This window comes from Phalacrocorax aristotelis, chromosome Z, assembly GCF_949628215.1.
Source record: "Phalacrocorax aristotelis chromosome Z, bGulAri2.1, whole genome shotgun sequence".
Lineage (NCBI taxonomy): Eukaryota > Metazoa > Chordata > Aves > Suliformes > Phalacrocoracidae > Phalacrocorax > Phalacrocorax aristotelis.
In genome coordinates this window covers 52272458-52287542 of record NC_134311.1, presented here as the reverse complement: position 1 = coordinate 52287542, position 15085 = coordinate 52272458, and the positions used below count along the sequence as shown (strand labels likewise).

The window sequence follows — 15085 nt, the reverse complement described above, 5'->3', positions numbered from 1 at the left end:
GGCATAATATCACAAGTCTGCATAAGCCAATGAAATATTTTAATGTCAGTCAGGGATTTCAAGTCAACCAGCTTATAGGTTCAAGCATCTACCCTTCCTAAAACAGTAATCTAGTTCCTGAAAGCTCTTCACCTACCTTCAACCAGGCTATAATTACAGAAGATATTTCTTGTCCTAACCACCCCTTCAGGATATTCCCAAGTGTGTTCAGAGTCACGTATCAGCACAGATGCTTTAATGTCCATTTTTTATGTATGTTTTTTCTCTCCTCTGGATGCTTTTTTGATTCCAAATTTGATTTGATTTAAAAGAGAAGGTAAGGGAGGCAGCTTTCCTAGAACACATGCCCCCCGCACCCCCGAGTGACTGTTCTTCCTTGCAGTTCACGCACTCGTGCGTGTAGGGTCGAGGTAGGCTTGCCATCCCACCTCATCATGTCCTCTCCATGGTCACGCAGGTAGAACCATAGGGTGGCCCGTGGTGTGTAGCCCGTCCTTTGAGCCAAAGGACGCTTACTCCTAACACCTGAGACACTACTCTGTCGAGGTGGGGAGTAGGACGTATCTCCTTTGAGTTGCTGGACCTCCTGGGACAGCTTCTTCACAGCGGAGATGAGGGAGGAAGAGGCACATGCTTTGTAATTGCGGAGTCTGTCAATCACATCCCCACCGTTGGTGCCTTGTCCGTCTTTCCAGGCCAGTACCGCCAATGAGTTTACGTGGGACAATGCTGCGCTCCGTACAAACTTCCGCCGTGTGGGTTGTGTGCACTGGGCTTGATCTCGATCTTTGGGTGACTGTTGATCGTCCAGGTCACCATAAATCTCCTCGGGCACAGCTAGTTCCCTCAGGTACTGGCTGCCTTCCTGCATGATAGTACATTTTCCTGAGCGATATATAACATCTTCCTTGAAAGGGTACCTTTCTTTCACACTGGACAGGAGTCGCCTCCAGAGGCTGAGGGCTTGTGCCCCTTTTCCAATTGCTTTGTCAATACCCCATTCCCCAGAAAGGGGTCCCAGTTGTTTGGCTTCCTTCCCCTCTAATTCCAGGCTGCTGGCCTCGTTATCCCAGCATCAGAGCAGCCAGGTGACAATGTGCTCACCTAGGCGACGGCCCAAATCTTTTTGAATATCTCGCAGCTCACTCCAGGACCGGGATCGGGTTGTGTCCGTTTTGTTTATGAGCTCTTCCTCTTCCTCCCCTCATGATGACCCTGCTCTTCCATCATCTCTTTCTAAACGAGTTGGCTTTCGCTTCCAAGGTTTCTTCTGGTGTATAGGGGCAACTGATAGGACAAGAGGAAATGGCCTTAAGCTGCGCCAGGGGAAGTTTAGGTTGGACATTAGAAAAGACTTCTTTGCCAAAAGGGTTGTCAAACATTGGACAGGCTGCCCAGGGAAGTGGTTGAGTCTCCATCCCTGGAGGTATTTAAAAGAAGGGTAGAGGTGGTGCTTGAGGACATGGTTAGTGGTGGACTTGGCAGTGGTAGGTTAGCGGCTGGACTCGATGATCTTAAGGGCCTTTTCCAACCTTAACGATTCTGTGATTCTATGATACCGGCACGGGCTGGTTCTCTGGTTCAGCTGCAGTGCCTGTCGTGGGGGTTTGAGTAGCCGCAGTGGTTGTCCTGGAGGGTTGAGTGGCTGCAGTGCTTGTTGCTGGGGTTGGTATAGCCGCAGTGCCTGTCGTTTTGTCTTCAGATGCAGAGGCCTTCTCTTCCCCTTGCGGGCACTGAACAGTGTTGAGCAGGGCTCGGTAGGCGCGGGCCAAGCCCCGGCACGCTTTAGTGATTTGTTTTTCTCTGGAGTTGCTGGGATTAGCACGTACTTTCCCCAAATACTCTACGAGTTTTTCAGGACTGTGCACTTGTTCAGGGGTGAAGTTCCAAAACACTGGAGGTGCCCTCTGCCCCAGGCATTTGCCCATACTATGCCACATACCCCTGCCACTCATCACTATCGAGCCTTGGGGCAGATCTCTGGGTGATGTTCTTAAACTGCTTGCTAACCTTAGACAAAAGTGAAATGGTATTCCTGAGAAATACCAGTGAAGTATATGAAGTACCCAAGGATGTTCAACATACCGAGAAGTTGTTGTAAGGGAGGAGGAGACATCATAGAAGAAGGTAGCAAAGGTGCCATCCTGTGTTTCCTTCGTAGGAAACCTCTCAGAGGAAGAGGTATAATTGCTAATTGTCTCCATGAGGTGGTACCCGAAGTACAGTAAGGGCTTGCATAGAAAACCCACATACCTGGTAAAGCTGAACGCCAGTGTTTGAATAACAGATCTCCTATGCAGAACATCACTAATCACTGCAGGGCACAGCAAGCTACACAACCCAACAGCAGTCTTTAACATATCCTGCAGAAATAAGAGCACAGTGAGGATCGGACGATATTCTCAACTAATACTGAGAACAGATGAGTCAATGCTGTGACCATCAGCTGTTGTTATCTGAAGCCCTTCGAGCCCCACGTTGGGCACCAAAAGAGACTGTGGTGGTTTAGCCCCAGCCAGCAACTCAGCCCCACACAGCTGCTCGCTCACTCCACCACCAGCAGGGTGGGGGAGAGAATCAGGAGGGTAAAAGTGAGAAAGCTCGTGGGTTGCGATAAGAACAGTTTAATAATTAAAATAAAACAATAATAATAGCAACAACAATAATAATATAACGAAAAGGAAAATAACGAGAGATTGATAGGCGACAGCCAGGGCGGGGACGGTGCGGGGGGGGAGGCGGCTGGGCGGGGAAGGGGGAATAAACCACCAAAACAAAGAACAAGTGCCGTAGCTGTTCGCCACCCGCCGACGCGGCAGCGCTAGCTCTTGGTTGTATCCGAGCTCAGCTGTGGAGACCATCTATAGTCGCTGCAGTTATAAGAGAAGGTGAGGGAGGCACCCTGCCCACTGAAATGTGAAAGATAATTTGGGATAATGCAACTAAATTTGAGAAAGAATTCCAGTGCTGGTGGTATCCAGTTAGCACTATTCTCACACTAAACCCAAAACCACAGCACTGTACCAGCTACAGTGAAGAAAACTAACTCTGTCCCAGCCAAAACCAGGACAGTATCCACCCCTTGTTCCGTACCGCTTACGTCACGCTCAGGTCCCACTCTATCCAGGAAAACCTTGTGAACCATCTCCCCCACCTCCCATCCGTTGATCTAATACACCGATGTAATTCCCTTAGTCTACAGACCACCAGCATAAAAATGTCCATGAAATGTTCACAAATGTCTGCAAACTGTCCACAGAGTTCTTGTAGTCCGTGACTTTGGGCTTCATCTATCGTAACAGCCTTTCGGGGCAGGAGAGGTGCTGTGTGTGGTGTTGGATTGTTGCATGCTGAAGTCAGTCTGTGTTCCACCACCGCTGCACTTTGCTTGGTTTCATCAAAGTTCATTCTCTGTGGATTGGAAGATTTCTACTGTGATACGATTGATCTGGCGTATAGCCACCACAGAAGAGGTGACATACACTATCATATAGCAGTTAGCATCTTGCCATTCAGTTCGTTGCCTGTTTTCACCCAAAATCAAATCCCCTTGGGGTATACCTCATCACCCTGTCGTGGTTTAGCCGGCAGCTCAGCCCCACACAGTCGCTCGCTCACTTCCCCACCAGTAGATGGGGGAGAGAATCAGAAGGGTAACGCTCGTGGGTTGGGATAAGAACAGTTTAATAATTAAAATTACAAGAAACAACAACAGAAATGCAACGTAAAGGAGAACAACGAGAGGCGCAAAGCCCCGGGGGAGGGGGAAGGGAGGGGAGAAGGGGAACGAACCACCGAAACAAACCACACACGACGCAGCCGCTCACCACCCGACGCCGCGCCGCTCCCGAGCCGCAACTGCCCCCCGTTAATATACTGGTCATGGTGTCACATGGTATGGAATGAACATGCCACTGGCCAGTCGGGCTCAGCCGCCCCCACCATGGCCCCGCCCCTCCCACCCCCCCCCCGCCACGCGGCACAGCGCGGGAAGCTGGAAAGGTCGCCGACCCCCACAGTGAGGAGAATTAACCCCTTTCTCAGCCAAAACCAGCACATTCTCCACCCCTTATTCCATACCATTTACACCATGCCCGTGTCCCATACGATGCAATACAACCGTACCAACCACCACCCCTCCCCTTCCCGTCCTTTAACATAATACACAGACATCATTCCCTTAGTTCATGGACCTTCCCTGTAAAATGTCCATTAAAACGTCTATTGAGTTCACCCAGTCCATGACTCTGGGCTCCATGCGCCGTATCAGTCTTTCAGGGTGAGAGAGGTGGTGAGTGTGGCGTTGGGTTGCTGCATGTCGAGTCAGTCATCGTTCCATCACTGCTGCACGGCTTGTTTCAGAGTTTATCTTCCATGGGTTGGGAGGCTCGTACTCTGATATCATTGATACAACACAGAGCTGACACACAATATTATATAGCAGTTTGCATTGTGCCGTTCAGTTCATTGACTGTTTTCGCCCAAAATCAAATCTCCTTGAGGCACACATCTGATTTCTCCATCCTCCCGCATCGCCCACCAAGTGCACCCAAGTCCTCGAGCAAAAGCAATCCCACAGATGGGTTTGCCTTTGCCGGAGGCAGGAAGAACCCAGACTGTTTTGCCCAGCATACTTTTTGCGTGCGCTACAGGGACTCTGTCCCCTTCCACAGTATGTAGGATTTCTGACTGGGCAGGGCCAGCTCGATTGGCAGGTCCCCTCGTGTTGACTAACCAGGTGGCTTTTGCTAAACGTGTATCCCAGTGCTTGAATGTCCCACCCCCCGTTGCTCTCAGTGTAGTTTTTAACAGTCCATTGTACCGTTCAATTTTCCCAGAGGCTGGTGCGTGATAGGGGATGTGATACACCCACTCAATGCCGTGCTCTTTGGCCCAGGTGTCTAAGAGGTTATTTTGGAAGTGAGTCCCATTGTCTGACTCAATTCTCTCTGGGGTGCCGTGTTGCCACAGGACTTGTTTTTTGAGACCCAGGATAGTGTTCCGGGCAGTGGCGTGGGGGACAGGATATGTTTCCAGCCAGCCAGTCGTTGTTTCTACCACTGTAAGCACATGGCGCTTGCCTTGGCGGGTCTGTGGGAGTGTGCTATAGTCAATCTGCCAGGCCTCCCCATACTTATACTTCAGCCATCGTGCCCCATACCACAGAGGCTTTACCCGCTTTGCTGGCTTGATTGCAGCGCGTGTTTCACATTCGTGGATAACCTGCGCAATAGCATCCATGGTCAAGTCCCCCCTTCGATCACGAGCCCACTTGTATGTTGCATCTCTCCCTTGATGGCCTGAGGTGTCATGGGCCCACCAAGCTGGAATTAATTCACTCTTATGCTGCCAGTCCAGACCCACCCGAGCCACCTCAGTCTTAGCAGCCTGATCTGCCTGCTGGTTGTTCCGATGTTCATCAGTGGCCCGACTCTCGGGGACGTGAGCATCCACATGACGTACTTTCACAACCAGGTTCTCTACCCGGGCAGCAATATCTTGCCACAGTGCGGCAGCCCCGGTGGGTTTGTGCCTCTGCGCTGCCAGTTGCTCTGCTTCCACTGCTGTAACCCCCCGCACAGGGCACTTGCCACTATCCGTGAGTCAGTATAGAGATAGAGCACTGGCCACTTTTCCCGTTCAGCGATGTCTACGGCCAGCTGGACAGCCTTTAGCTCTGCAAACTGGCTCGATTCACCTTCCCCTTCAGCAGTTTCTGCTACTTGTTGTGTAGGAGTCCACAGAGCAGCCTTCCATCTCCAATGCTTTCCCACAAGGCGACAGGACCCATCAGTGAACAGGGCATACTGCTTTTCATCTTCTGACAGTTTGTTATAGAGTGGGGCTTCTTCAGCACGTGTCACCTCCTCCTCTGGTGATAATCCAAAATCTTTGCCTTCTGGCCAATCCATAATCACATCCAAGATTCCTCTGCGACCGGGGTTTCCTACTCGAGCCCACTGGGTGATCAGTGCAACCCATTTACTCCACGTAGCATCAGTTGCATGGTGTGTAGAGGGGACGTTTCCTTTGGACATCCAGCCCAGCACTGGCAGTCGGGGTGCCAGGAGCAACTGTGCCTCAGTACCAACCGCTTCTGAAGCAGCTCAAACCCCTTCATGTGCTGCCAATATCTCTTTTTCAGTTGGAGTATAGCGGGCTTCGGACCCTCTGTATCCCCGACTCCAAAACCCTAGGGGTCGACCTCAGGTCTCCCCACGTGCTCTCTGCCAGAGGCTCCAGGTCGGGCCATTCTCCCCGGCTGCAGTGTAGAGCACATTTTTTACATCTTGTCCTGCCCGGACTGGCCCAAGAGCTACTGCATGAACTATTTCTCGTTTAATCTGTTCAAAGGCTTGTCGTTGCTCAGGGCCCCATTTGAAATCATTCTTTTTCCGGGTCAATTGATAGAGAGGGCTTACGATCAAACTGTAATTTGGAATATGCATTCTCCAAAGACCCACAACGCCCAAGAAAGCTTGTGTTTCCTTTTTGCTAGTTGGTGGAGACATGTCTGCTATTTTGTTGGATCACATCCATTGGGATCTGACAATGTCCATCTTGCCATTTGATTCCTAAGAACTGGATCTCTTGTTCGGGTCCCTTCACCTTACTTTGTTTTATGGCAAAACCAGCTTTCAGAAGGATTTGGACTATTGTCTTCCCTTTCTCAAAAACTACTTCCGCTGTGTTGCCCCACACGATGATGTCATCAATGTATTGAAGGTGTTCTGGAGCTTCTCCCTGTTGCAGTACAGTCTGAATCAGTCCCTGGCAAATGGTAGGGCTGTGTTTCCACCCCTGGGGCAGTCGATTCCAGGTGTACTGGACGCCCCTCCATGTGAAAGCAAACTGTGGCCTGCACTCTGCTGCCAGAGGGATTGAGAAGAATGCATTAGCAATATCAGTTGTGGCATACCACTTGGCTGCCTTTGACTCCAGTTCATACTGAAGTTCTAGCATGTCTGGCACAGCAGCACTCAACGGTGGAGTGACTTCATTCAGGCCACGATAGTCTACTGTTAGCCTCCACTCTCCATTAGACTTCCGCACTGGCCATATGGGACTGTTACAGGGTGAGTGGGTCTTAGTGATGACTCCTTGGCTCCTCAGTTGGTGAATGAGTTCATGGATGGGGATCAGAGAGTCTCTGTTGGTGCGATATTGCCGCCGGTGCACTGTTGTGGTGGCGATTGGCACCTGTTGTTGTTTGACCTTCAGCAACCCCACAACAGAAGGGTCCTTCGAGAGGCCAGGCAAGGTAGACAGCTGTTTGATTTCCTCCGTCTCCAAGGCAGCTACACCAAAAGCCCACCTGTACCCTTTTGGGTCCTTGAAATACCCTCTCCTGAGATAGTCTACGCCAAGGATGCACGGAGCCTCTGGGCCAGTCGTGATGGGGTGCTTTTGCCACTCATTCCCAGTTAGGCTCGCTTCGGCCTCCAATACAGTTAGCTCTTGGGATCCCCCTGTGGCTCCAGCAACGCTGATGGGTTCTGCCCCTATGTAGTTTGATGGCATTAAGGTGCACTGTGCGCCGGTGGCCACTAAGCTTTATACTTCTGTGGGGCTGTGCTGCCAGACCATTGGATCCACCCAGTCCAGTAAGCCCAGTTGTCCCTTTCCTCCACCTGGCTGGAGGCAGGGCCCCTCTAGTCCTGATCATGGCAGTCAGAACTCACTTCCTGTAAATGTGAATCAGGAGTTCCTCTGTTACACTTAGAAATAAAATCAGCGCTTTTACTCCTCTGTCTGGGGACTTGCTCACTGGAAATTGGAGCAGCAGCTTTCCTGGAAGAGCCTCCCTGAGTGACTGTTCTTCCTTGCAGTTCACGCACTCATGCGTGTAGGGTCGAGGTAGGCTTGCCATCCCACCTCATCATGTCCTCTCCATGGTCACGCAGGTAGAACCATAGGGTGGCCCGTGGTGTGTAGCCCGTCCTTTGAGCCAAAGGACGCTTACTCCTAACACCTGAGACACTACTCTGTCGAGGTGGGGAGTAGGACGTATCTCCTTTGAGTTGCTGGACCTCCTGGGACAGCTTCTTCACAGCGGAGATGAGGGAGGAAGAGGCACATGCTTTGTAATTGCGGAGTCTGTCAATCACATCCCCACCGTTGGTGCCTTGTCCGTCTTTCCAGGCCAGTACTGCCAATGAGTTTACGTGGGACAATGCTGCGCTCCGTACAAACTTCCGCCGTGTGGGTTGTGTGCACTGGGCTTGATCTGGATCTTTGGGTGACTGTTGATCGTCCAGGTCACCATAAATCTCCTCGGGCACAGCTAGTTCCCTCAGGTACTGGCTGCCTTCCTGCATGATAGTACATTTTCCTGAGCGATATATAACATCTTCCTTGAAAGGGTACCTTTCTTTCACACTGGACAGGAGTCGCCTCCAGAGGCTGAGGGCTTGTGCCCCTTTTCCAATTGCTTTGTCAATACCCCATTCCCCAGAAAGGGGTCCCAGTTGTTTGGCTTCCTTCCCCTCTAATTCCAGGCTGCTGGCCTCGTTATCCCAGCATCAGAGCAGCCAGGTGACAATGTGCTCACCTAGGCGACGGCCCAAATCTTTTTGAATATCTCGCAGCTCACTCCAGGACCGGGATCGGGTTGTGTCCGTTTTGTTTATGAGCTCTTCCTCTTCCTCCCCTCATGATGACCCTGCTCTTCCATCATCTCTTTCTAAACGAGTTGGCTTTCGCTTCCAAGGTTTCTTCTGGTGTATAGGGGCAACTGATAGGACAAGAGGAAATGGCCTTAAGCTGCGCCAGGGGAAGTTTAGGTTGGACATTAGAAAAGACTTCTTTGCCAAAAGGGTTGTCAAACATTGGACAGGCTGCCCAGGGAAGTGGTTGAGTCTCCATCCCTGGAGGTATTTAAAAGAAGGGTAGAGGTGGTGCTTGAGGACATGGTTAGTGGTGGACTTGGCAGTGGTAGGTTAGCGGCTGGACTCGATGATCTTAAGGGCCTTTTCCAACCTTAACGATTCTGTGATTCTATGATACCGGCACGGGCTGGTTCTCTGGTTCAGCTGCAGTGCCTGTCGTGGGGGTTTGAGTAGCCGCAGTGGTTGTCCTGGAGGGTTGAGTGGCTGCAGTGCTTGTTGCTGGGGTTGGTATAGCCGCAGTGCCTGTCGTTTTGTCTTCAGATGCAGAGGCCTTCTCTTCCCCTTGCGGGCACTGAACAGTGTTGAGCAGGGCTCAGTAGGCGCGGGCCAAGCCCCGGCACGCTTTAGTGATTTGTTTTTCTCTGGAGTTGCTGGGATTAGCACGTACTTTCCCCAAATACTCTACGAGTTTTTCAGGACTGTGCACTTGTTCAGGGGTGAAGTTCCAAAACACTGGAGGTGCCCTCTACCCCAGGCATTTGCCCATACTATGCCACATACCCCTGCCACTCATCACTATCGAGCCTTGGGGCAGATCTCTGGGTGATGTTCTTAAACTGCTTGCTAACCTTAGACAAAAGTGAAATGGTATTCCTGAGAAATACCAGTGAAGTATATGAAGTACCCAAGGATGTTCAACATACCGAGAAGTTGTTGTAAGGGAGGAGGAGACATCATAGAAGAAGGTAGCAAAGGTGCCATCCTGTGTTTCCTTCGTAGGAAACCTCTCAGAGGAAGAGGTATAATTGCTAATTGTCTCCATGAGGTGGTACCCGAAGTACAGTAAGGGCTTGCATAGAAAACCCACATACCTGGTAAAGCTGAACGCCAGTGTTTGAATAACAGATCTCCTATGCAGAACATCACTAATCACTGCAGGGCACAGCAAACTACACAACCCAACAGCAATCTTTAACATATCCTGCAGAAATAAGAGCACAGTGAGGATCGGACGATATTCTCAACTAATACTGAGAACAGATGAGTCAATGCTGTGACCATCAGCTGTTGTTATCTGAAGCCCTTCGAGCCCCACGTTGGGCACCAAAAGAGACTGTGGTGGTTTAGCCCCAGCCAGCAACTCAGCCCCACACAGCTGCTCGCTCACTCCACCACCAGCAGGGTGGGGGAGAGAATCAGGAGGGTAAAAGTGAGAAAGCTCGTGGGTTGCGATAAGAACAGTTTAATAATTAAAATAAAACAATAATAATAGCAACAACAATAATAATATAACGAAAAGGAAAATAACGAGAGATTGATAGGCGACAGCCAGGGCGGGGACGGTGCGGGGGGGGAGGCGGCTGGGCGGGGAAGGGGGAATAAACCACCAAAACAAAGAACAAGTGCCGTAGCTGTTCGCCACCCGCCGACGCGGCAGCGCTAGCTCTTGGTTGTATCCGAGCTCAGCTGTGGAGACCATCTATAGTCGCTGCAGTTATAAGAGAAGGTGAGGGAGGCACCCTGCCCACTGAAATGTGAAAGATAATTTGGGATAATGCAACTAAATTTGAGAAAGAATTCCAGTGCTGGTGGTATCCAGTTAGCACTATTCTCACACTAAACCCAAAACCACAGCACTGTACCAGCTACAGTGAAGAAAACTAACTCTGTCCCAGCCAAAACCAGGACAGTATCCACCCCTTGTTCCGTACCGCTTACGTCACGCTCAGGTCCCACTCTATCCAGGAAAACCTCGTGAACCATCTCCCCCACCTCCCATCCGTTGATCTAATACACCGATGTAATTCCCTTAGTCTACAGACCACCAGCATAAAAATGTCCCTGAAATGTTCACAAATGTCTGCAAACTGTCCACTGAGTTCTTGTAGTCCGTGACTTTGGGCTTCATCTATCGTAACAGCCTTTCGGGGCAGGAGAGGTGCTGTGTGTGGTGTTGGATTGTTGCATGCTGAAGTCAGTCTGTGTTCCACCACCGCTGCACTTTGCTTGGTTTCATCAAAGTTCATTCTCTGTGGATTGGAAGATTTCTACTGTGATACGATTGATCTGGCGTATAGCCACCACAGAAGAGGTGACATACACTATCATATAGCAGTTAGCATCTTGCCATTCAGTTCGTTGCCTGTTTTCACCCAAAATCAAATCCCCTTGGGGTATACCTCATCACCCTGTCGTGGTTTAGCCGGCAGCTCAGCCCCACACAGTCGCTCGCTCACTTCCCCACCAGTAGATGGGGGAGAGAATCAGAAGGGTAACGCTCGTGGGTTGGGATAAGAACAGTTTAATAATTAAAATTAAAAGAAACAACAACAGAAATGCAACGTAAAGGAGAACAACGAGAGGCGCAAAGCCCCAGGGGAGGGGGAAGGGAGGGGAGAAGGGGAACGAACCACCGAAACAAACCACACACGACGCAGCCGCTCACCACCCGACGCCGCGCCGCTCCCGAGCCGCAACTGCCCCCCGTTAATATACTGGTCATGGTGTCACATGGTATGGAATGAACATGCCACTGGCCAGTCGGGGTCAGCCTCCCCCACCATGGCCCCGCCCCTCCCAGCCCCCCCGCCACGCGGCACAGCGCGGGAAGCTGGAAAGGTCGCCGACCCCCACAGTGAGGAGAATTAACCCCTTTCTCAGCCAAAACCAGCACATTCTCCACCCCTTATTCCATACCATTTACACCATGCCCGTGTCCCATACGATGCAATACAACCGTACCAACCACCACCCCTCCCCTTCCCGTCCTTTAACATAATACACAGACATCATTCCCTTAGTTCATGGACCTTCCCTGTAAAATGTCCATTAAAACGTCCATTGAGTTCACCCAGTCCATGACTCTGGGCTCCATGCGCCATATCAGTCTTTCAGGGTAAGAGAGGTGGTGAGTGTGGCGTTGGGTTGCTGCATGTCGAGTCAGTCATCGTTCCATCACTGCTGCACGGCTTGTTTCAGAGTTTATCTTCCATGGGTTGGGAGGCTCGTACTCTGATATCATTGATACAACACAGAGCTGACACACAATATTATATAGCAGTTTGCATTGTGCCGTTCAGTTCATTGACTGTTTTCGCCCAAAATCAAATCTCCTTGAGGCACACATCTGATTTCTCCATCCTCCCGCATCACTCACCAAGTGCACCCAAGTCCTCGAGCAAAAGCAATCCCACAGATGGGTTTGCCTTTGCCGGAGGCAGGAAGAACCCAGACTGTTTTGCCCAGCATACTTTTTGCGTGCGCTACAGGGACTCTGTCCCCTTCCACAGTATGTAGGATTTCTGACTGGGCAGGGCCAGCTCGATTGGCAGGTCCCCTCGTGTTGACTAACCAGGTGGCTTTTGCTAAACGTGTATCCCAGTGCTTGAATGTCCCACCCCCCGTTGCTCTCAGTGTAGTTTTTAACAGTCCATTGTACCGTTCAATTTTCCCAGAGGCTGGTGCGTGACAGGGGATGTGATACACCCACTCAATGCCGTGCTCTTTGGCCCAGGTGTCTAAGAGGTTATTTTGGAAGTGAGTCCCATTGTCTGACTCAATTCTCTCTGGGGTGCCGTGTCGCCACAGGACTTGTTTTTTGAGACCCAGGATAGTGTTCCGGGCAGTGGCGTGGGGGACAGGATATGTTTCCAGCCAGCCAGTCGTTGTTTCTACCAGTGTAAGCACATGGCGCTTGCCTTGGCGGGTCTGTGGGAGTGTGCTATAGTCAATCTGCCAGGCCTCCCCATACTTATACTTCAGCCATCGTGCCCCATACCACAGAGGCTTTACCCGCTTTGCTGGCTTGATTGCAGCGCGTGTTTCACATTCGTGGATAACCTGCGCAGTAGCATCCATGGTCAAGTCCCCCCTTCGATCACGAGCCCACTTGTATGTTGCATCTCTCCCTTGATGGCCTGAGGTGTCATGGGCCCACCAAGCTGGAATTAATTCACTCTTATGCTGCCAGTCCAGACCCACCCGAGCCACCTCAGTCTTAGCAGCCTGATCTGCCTGCTGGTTGTTCCGATGTTCATCAGTGGCCCGACTCTCGGGGACGTGAGCATCCACATGACGTACTTTCACAACCAGGTTCTCTACCCGGGCAGCAATATCTTGCCACAGTGCGGCAGCCCCGGTGGGCTTGTGCCTCTGCGCTGCCAGTTGCTCTGCTTCCACTGCTGTAACCCCCCGCACAGGGCACTTGCCACCATCCGTGAGTCAGTATGGAGATAGAGCACTGGCTACTTTTCCCGTTCAGCGATGTCTACGGCCAGCTGGACAGCCTTTAGCTCTGCAAACTGGCTCGATTCACCTTCCCCTTCAGCAGTTTCTGCTACTTGTTGTGTAGGAGTCCACAGAGCAGCCTTCCGTCTCCAATGCTTTCCCACAAGGCGACAGGACCCATCAGTGAACAGGGCATACTGCTTTTCATCTTCTGACAGTTTGTTATAGAGTGGGGCTTCTTCAGCACGTGTCACCTCCTCCTCTGGTGATAATCCAAAATCTTTGCCTTCTGGCCAATCCATAATCACTTCCAAGATTCCTCTGCGACCGGGGTTTCCTACTCGAGCCCACTGGGTGATCAGTGCAACCCATTTACTCCACGTAGCATCAGTTGCATGGTGTGTAGAGGGGACGTTTCCTTTGAACATCCAGCCCAGCTCTGGCAGTCGGGGTGCCAGGAGCAACTGTGCCTCAGTACCAACCGCTTCTGAAGCAGCTCAAACCCCTTCATGTGCTGCCAATATCTCTTTTTCAGTTGGAGTATAGCGGGCTTCGGACCCTCTGTATCCCCGACTCCAAAACCCTAGGGGTCGACCTCAGGTCTCCCCACGTGCTCTCTGCCAGAGGCTCCAGGTCAGGCCATTCTCCCCGGCTGCAGTGTAGAGCACATTTTTTACATCTTGTCCTGCCCGGACTGGCCCAAGAGCTACTGCATGAACTATTTCTCGTTTAATCTGTTCAAAGGCTTGTCGTTGCTCAGGGCCCCATTTGAAATCATTCTTTTTCCGGGTCACTTGATAGAGAGGGCTTACGATCAAACTGTAATTTGGAATATGCATTCTCCAAAGACCCACAACGCCCAAGAAAGCTTGTGTTTCCTTTTTGCTAGTTGGTGGAGACATGTCTGCTATTTTGTTGGATCACATCCATTGGGATCTGACAATGTCCATCTTGCCATTTGATTCCTAAGAACTGGATCTCTTGTTCGGGTCCCTTCACCTTACTTTGTTTTATGGCAAAACCAGCTTTCAGAAGGATTTGGACTATTGTCTTCCCTTTCTCAAAAACTACTTCCGCTGTGTTGCCCCACACGATGATGTCATCAATGTATTGAAGGTGTTCTGGAGCTTCTCCCTGTTGCAGTACAGTCTGAATCAGTCCATGGCAAATGGTAGGGCTGTGTTTCCACCCCTGGGGCAGTCGATTCCAGGTGTACTGGACACCCCTCCATGTGAAAGCAAACTGTGGCCTGCACTCTGCTGCCAGAGGGATTGAGAAGAATGCATTAGCAATATCAGTTGTGGCATACCACTTGGCTGCCTTTGACTCCAGTTCATACTGAAGTTCTAGCATGTCTGGCACAGCAGCACTCAACGGTGGAGTGACTTCATTCAGGCCACGATAGTCTACTGTTAGCCTCCACTCTCCATTAGACTTCCGCACTGGCCATATGGGACTGTTACAGGGTGAGTGGGTCTTAGTGATGACTCCTTGGCTCCTCAGTTGGTGAATGAGTTCATGGATGGGGATCAGAGAGTCTCTGTTGGTGCGATATTGCCGCCGGTGCACTGTTGTGGTGGCGATTGGCACCTGTTGTTGTTTGACCTTCAGCAACCCCACAACAGAAGGGTCCTTCGAGAGGCCAGGCAAGGTAGACAGCTGTTTGATTTCCTCCGTCTCCAAGGCAGCTACACCAAAAGCCCACCTGTACCCTTTTGGGTCCTTGAAATACCCTCTCCTGAGATAGTCTACGCCAAGGATGCACGGAGCCTCTGGGCCAGTCGTAATGGGGTGCTTTTGCCACTCATTCCCAGTTAGGCTCGCTTCGGCCTCCAATACAGTTAGCTCTTGGGATCCCCCTGTGGCTCCAGCAACGCTGATGGGTTCTGCCCCTATGTAGTTTGATGGCATTAAGGTGCACTGTGCGCCGGTGGCCACTAAGCTTTATACTCCTGTGGGTCAGACGTGCCAGGCCATTGGATCCACCCAGTCCAGTAAGCCCAGTTGTCCCTTTCCTCCACCTGGCTGGA

At 51.1% G+C, this 15085-nt stretch overlaps 1 long non-coding RNA gene across 2 annotated transcripts in view; it reads left to right on the top strand.

The window, feature by feature from the left end:
• Window positions 1-15085, top strand: part of LOC142050444 (uncharacterized) — an 89475-nt gene that overhangs the window by 886 nt on the left and 73504 nt on the right. The window lies entirely within an intron of this gene.